Raw genomic sequence first — 6,940 nt, 5'->3', positions numbered from 1 at the left:
CCTTATGTCTACTTGGTGAACTTCTCATTATCCATCAGGTCTCAGCTGAAGCCTCACTCTGTGTGAAGCCCTTTTTGACCTTCCTGGGTAGAGTTGCATCCCTTACGCTCACCTCTGCTGCATTGTGTACATTCCCCTGTTAAAGGCTCATTAATCACACTGGATAGAATTAGAATGTGAGCTTCTTGAAAGTACAGATCACATCTTACTCATCTATTCATCTTTGTATTCTCAGACCTAGAAGTGCCCCTGGCACATGGTGTGTGCTCTATAATTACCTATGAAATGATTTAATGAAGGGTTGAATGAAGATGAGTACATAACTACAAGATCTATGTGAATAGGTAAAAAAAAAAAAAAAAGTCTGCTATTTAACTAGAAAAACGGCAACTCCAACTTTCTGTATTCCATAGTGTACCACACGGGTGAGGAATTATATTTTAAAAAGAATTTTAAGAGTTTCCCGTGAGCTGTAAGAAAGAAGTCATTGCCAGTAACAACTAAGCATAGTCTTTTCTCCATTCACATACAGACGATGAGCTAGAGTAAGTTTCTTCTAACTTTAAGTTCTTTATTACCTCATGCTAAGTTCCAGCATTTTCTATTCTTTGGCTTGTACCAGTTGCTTGAGGATCCCTGATGGAGACAGACTCATCCTGAAAAGCCCAGTTCCACCTTCAGCAAAACCTACAAGAGGTCTCATCTGTTGAAGTGAACTAAAAGTTTAGCAAGCGATAAAATTTTCACATTGTCACATTCATTTAATAGTAAGGGGAAATGTGAAGCCAACAAATATTTTTTAAGGCAGCAATGTACAAACATATCTTTTTCATTCTGTTAATCTCTTTTCTCAGGGTAGGTTTGATCAAAGGGAAAGAAACATCTTTACCATAGTATTGTCTCCAAGTGTTCTGTTTCTGTTTTTTGAGTGAAGCGTTTGATGCCTGTTGAGGGTTTTAATGGTCTGATTCTGACTGTAAAGTTGCTGATTTCTTCTACCCACTACCATTTTTGTTTCAGAAACAAAGCAACAGAAAATGGCATTGTTTGTTTGCCTAATGACATGTGCTACACACACACACACACACACACACACACACACACACAGAAGAAAAACAAAAAGCCTCCCTCCTGTCCTCCAGCTCATTTTTAATATTTATCTTTCCATGAGTACATCCAGCCTATCTTTAATGTTGTCAACATGTTCCTAAGCAGGCTGAGTAGGGTGTTAGCAAACAACAGCAGCAGGAAATCTCTAGCCCCTGACAGTTAAAGAAGGCTCCCCTCCAAAAAGTGAGCCTAAAAAGTACATATTAGCTTTTTTTAAAAAATCTCAGACTCAACAAATTTATTAGTGTCATGATTTCATTTTCTATTTTAGAATATCATGGTTTTCACAGTGTCCCATGATTCTATTAATTCCTTTTATTAACAAATGAGTTATAGATATTTTAATTTATATCTCAATTCTTAAGATTCTAGAACACATAATTCATCAGTCACAGACATCAAGACCTCAGTGAGAAATTGGTTGGTAGTGGTGACAGCATGAGTTTGAGAACCAGGCTCACCTGAATCTGAATTATGGTTCTGTTATGTTCTACCTGCATGACTGAGGAAATAAGCTTCTCTGTGCCTCAGTTTCCCACTTATAAAATAAGATTGACATTACCCCATTTTCAGAGTTAGTGTCAAAATTAAGTGAATTGCAACATGTAAGGCTCTTAGTACAATTTCAGATATATAGTAAACTCCTGATAAATGGTGACAATGAAGATGATGATGGAGTTGAAGATGCATTTTTTTCAGCAGAGTTCATTCAGACAGGTACATTCCCTGATGCTGGAGATCACAAATCCTTATACATAAAAATCAACTCTACCTTTTAGGATGGAAAATGTCTAAAGGTTTTCAAGGTGTTGATTTTCAAATGTGTTAAAAAGCTCAAAAGAGACAAAGGCTTCAATATTCAGACTGTCTTCTGGCAGCGTTAGAGAAGGCTCAGTCTATGTAAATCTAGAAGTTGCAATTTGTCATTTATTTTCTGAACCTCCAAATGCATGTTTTGGACCTTTATTTTGTTTAAATTCTTGGGTGATAATTAAATCACAGGAGTATCTACGACATATGTGGATGGGTGATCACCTCTTAATCTCAAATACCCTGTGACTGTTTCTGACAAACATATTTTGAAGACATTTATAAAAGAGGATAAATAGTTCGCAAATATTTTCTCCCATTCTGTAGCATGTCTGTTTACTCTGTTGATAGTTTCTTTTGCCATGTAGAAGCTATTTAGTTTAATTAGGTCCATTTATCAATTTTTGTGTTTGTTGCAATTGCTTTTGAGGACTTAGCCATAAATTCTTTGCCAAGGCTGATGTCCAGAATGGTGTTTCCTAGGTTTTCTTCTAGTATTTTATAGTTTGAGGACTTACATTTAAATATTTAATCCATCTTGTGTTAATTTTTGTATATGGTGAAAGGTAGGGGTCCACTAGCATCCAGAATCTCTTAGGAACTTAAACAGTTCAACAAGCAAGAAGTAATCCTTTCAAACAGTGTGCAAAGGACATGAACAGACATTTCTCAAAAGAAGACATACAAGCAGCCAACAAACATATGAAAAAATGTTCAGCATCACTAAACAGTAGAGAAATGCAAATCAAAACCACAATGAGGTATCATCTCACACGAGTTAGAATGGCTATTACTATTATTATTATTATCATTATTTGAGATGGGGCCTCGCTCTGTCACCCAGGCTGGAGTGCAGTGGTGCGATCATGGCTCACTGCAGCCTCGACCTCAAGTTATCCTCCCACCTCAGGCTCCTGAGTAGCTGGGTCTACAAGAATGTGACACCACGCCCAGCTAATTTCTATTTTTTTGTATTTTTTGTAGAGACAGGGTTTTGCCATGTTGCCCAGGCTGGTCTTGAACTCCTGAACTCAAGTAATCCATCCGCCTCGGCCTCCCAAAATGCTGAGATTATTGGCATGAGCCACTGCACCCAGCTGGCTATTACTTAAACGTCAAAAAATAACAAATGCTGGTGAGGCTGCAGAAGAAAAAAAGGAATGCTTATACACTGTTGGTGGGAATGTAAATTAGTCCAGCCACTGTGGAAAGCAGTTTGGAGATTTTTCAAAGAATGTAAAACAGAACTACCATTTGTCTCAGTGATCCCATTACTGGGTATATATCCAAAGGAAAATAAGTCATTCTACCAAAAAGACATGTGCTTATATGTTCATGGCAGCACTATTCACAATGGTGAAGACATGTAATCAACCTAGATGCCCATCAATGGAGGACTGGATAAGAAAATGTGGTACAATATACAACGTGGAATACCACGCAGCTATAAGAGAGAACAAAATTACATCCTTTGGGCTGGGTGCAGTGGCTCATGCCTACAATCCCAGCACTTTGGGAGGCTGAGGCAGGCAGATCACTTGAGGTCAGGAGTTTGAGACCAACCTGGCCAACAGGGTGAAACCCTGTCTCAAAAAAAAAAAAAATGTCCTCAGCAAATTAATGCGGGAACAGAAAACCAAGTATTGCATGTTCTCACTTATAAGTAGAAGCTAAACATTGGGTACACATGGACATAAAGATGGGAGCAATGGACACTGGAGACTACTAGCAGGGGAAGAGAGACAGGAAGGCAAGGGCTGAAAACTACCTGTTGGGTACTGTGCTCACTATCTGGGTGACAGAGACTGTCATACCCCAAACCTCAGCATCACACTATATGGCCATGTAACAAACCTGCACATGTACCCTATGAATCTAAAATAAAGATGAACATTTTTTAAAAAGTAAAAAGGGTCGAATTAAAAGATAATTATAATAATATAACTGTGTCGTATTTTAAAAATAAGTAAACGTATAAATGTTAAAGACTAAAAAAAAGAGGATCAGTAGAAAAAAAAAGGTGTTACTATTTTAAGGTAATTAATATTTTGGCTTCCTTGGCAGTAAAAATAGGACTTCACCAGATGGCAGATGTCTTTTTGGTTAGTAATGTCCCGTTATATTTTCAAAGAAGAAATGGGGGAGGGAGGGGAGATGCTGTTGAGAACAGCTTTTTCAAATCACACCAAGGCATATAATATGGGTTTGGGAATGGAGGAGGAAATGAATAAACAAACAAGGTATTTTTATTGCCTAAGAGCATGAACTTAGCTTTCTTGAGAAAATGTGACTTTTTCAGATGAAATTGAACATGTGAGAGCTGTGGAATTCTGTGAGGGTGTGTGTATTAGAAACAGAGCAATGCAGATAATGAAATGCCCAGACGCCTCAGAGCAGGAGTGTTCAGGGTAGTTAGGAGAATGCTTCCCTGAGACAGAAGGGAAAGACAGGACAGGTGGGTCTCCCTTACTCTGAATTCCTCTGCAGTGTTCTTCTCCTTTCATACACATGGATTGATTTAAGACTCTTATAAGCCTCTGGGAAAAGCACTGGGAAAACAAAAGTATCCTCAAAAGTTCACCAGCTGGTGAAGAAAGCAGGATGTAGCCCCCACTTATGGACCAAAGCCAAGGCCCAAGCAAGGCAAGAGGAAGGCCAAGGTCCCATATCTATTGCAGCTGGGGGCAGTTAGACCTCAAGCCTTTTCTCAATGTGATATTCTCAGTCCTCTCCAAACGGCCTTATGGTGGTGATGGTGAACCAAATGGCTGAGCCATGAGTGAGCCTCAGAGGTAATAATAAGTGGCATTTATTGAATGCCTACTATGTGCCAGAATCTTTACATGTGCACTCTCTGCTTCCTTGTTGATCCCTCAAGACAGGTGTCATCTCCACTTTGTTGGAATGACAGGGAATTGAGGCTCATATTGGTGGAGTAATAAACCCAAAGTTACACTGAAATGTCATTTAAGCCCCTATCATTCTGGAGTCAAAGCCTGCATTCTTCCTATGATACCACAGGGTTCCATAGGGCACATTTATTAGTCCATTCTCACATTGCTACAAAGAAATACCTGAAACTGAGAAATTTATGGAGAAAAGAAGTTTAATTGGCTCAGGGTTCTGCAGGCTATACAAGAAGCATAGTGGTTTCTGCTTCTGGGGAGGCCTCAGGAAACTTACAATCACAGTGGAAGGTGAAGGTGAAGCAGACACATCTTACATGGCAGGAGCAGGAGGAGGAGCGGGGGAGGGGGGGAGGTTCTACACACTTTTAAATAACCAGATCTCATGATAATTCACTCACTCACTATCACAAGAACACAACTGAGGGGATGGTGCTAAACCATTCATGAGAACTGCCCCCATGATGCAATTACCTCCCACCAGGCCTCACCTCCAACACTGGGGGTTACAATTCGTTGTTAGATTTAGGTGGGGACACAGGCCCAAACCATATTAGCACACTTGTGTCTTCTGGCATGTTCTCATTTTCTTTAGCTTCTGGGCTGGCAGCAGGAGAGGAAATATATGTTTACATGATAAGATTAAACATCCGGATTTTAATGCGCCCAGTGACATGAAGTGTGTGTCAGTGTTATTTTAGTATTACCACTATGGAGAACAGTTTGGAGGTTCCTCAAGCTAAAAATAGAGCTACTATATGATCCAGCAATCCCACTGCTAGGTATCTACCCAAAAGAAAGGAAATCAGTATATTGAAGAGATAGCTGCACTCCCATGTCTATTGCTTTTGCTATCTTTTTTTGCCATGGTGAAGCAGGGTAGTATGTGGAAAGGATATTTATGTGGAAGTTAAGCCATGAAGATTTTAGTCTGAGTTGCACAGCCACAAAGTTGTGGCTTTGGTAAGTTATTTAAAATTCTATGCCCCAGTAACATCAAATGAAAATGAGGAGTAAATTAATTTACTGTTTCTCTAATTTTTCCTCTAGGTCTGATACTAAATGATTTTTAAAGGCTCTCAAAGCCTTTTTTGATGAAACCATCACTCCTACCTTTACCCCATCATAACTGCCCCATTTTCATGTGAAAAGACTATGGTACACATATAGCAGATAACTTACTTCACATCTGCTTTGAGTGCGAGTAGACTCCTGATTGAGTCTTCAATGATGGTTTGAGTAGATTTAGGAGCACACTTTCCAAATAATTACCAATATTCATGAAGATAATTAACTTACACAGACGTTGGAGGCATAATACAATTCTTAGAAATATCATCTGATGCCAGGAATGTTTACCGAAGATTCATTTATTTCCCCAATCAGCTGAGGCATGAGGGGAAAAGGAAAGATAATTTCATGGTTTTACGTGCTCTGTGGGTACATTCTTATAAACCTCCCTGGTTTTATTATTTGCTTTTTAGACTCATTAATTCTGCCGAGGAGATTAAAGAAGCAAATGCTAGTAAAAGAGAATTGAAAACTCTAAAATGCTCATTTTAACATATGTTATTGCGAGTATCAGTAGCTGCTGACTTGAGTACTTCCTAAATTCAGATTCTCTGGACATATCATGACCACTCTTTACAGTGACCTTTTAAGGCAGCTACTGTCATCTTTTTTTTAATAGCTTTATTGATACATAATTCACACTGTTGTCTTCCTTTCACCAGCAGTGTAAAGAACCTCATAGGACTTACGTTGTATATTCAAAGGAACTTACTGTTTATGCTAAAAGTATGACTTGAGCCCAGATAAACCTATTAAAAGGCCTGTGTATTTTCCTCTCTGCTGGAGGGGAGAACACGATCACAGCGGTAAGGAAGGGATGCACTGCAAAATGAGTGATCTTTACTCTGAGTGCGTGCTGAGGGTATCGCTTCTCATGCCAGAATACATGGGTGTTTGGGATGGGCTACAGAAGGTCATGGCTTACAACTGAAAACTGGTGCTCTTACAAACATTTCTCCTGAAGCCTATATGCATGGCTATCCCCCACTCTTTTGCTCATTGTACGTCCACTCTTTCAAAATGTTAAAAAGACAAAGTTCAAA

This window comes from Gorilla gorilla, chromosome 2 (assembly GCF_029281585.2).
Source record: "Gorilla gorilla gorilla isolate KB3781 chromosome 2, NHGRI_mGorGor1-v2.1_pri, whole genome shotgun sequence".
NCBI classification, from domain to species: Eukaryota; Metazoa; Chordata; class Mammalia; order Primates; family Hominidae; genus Gorilla; species Gorilla gorilla.
Note: the sequence above shows the minus strand (reverse complement) of the source record.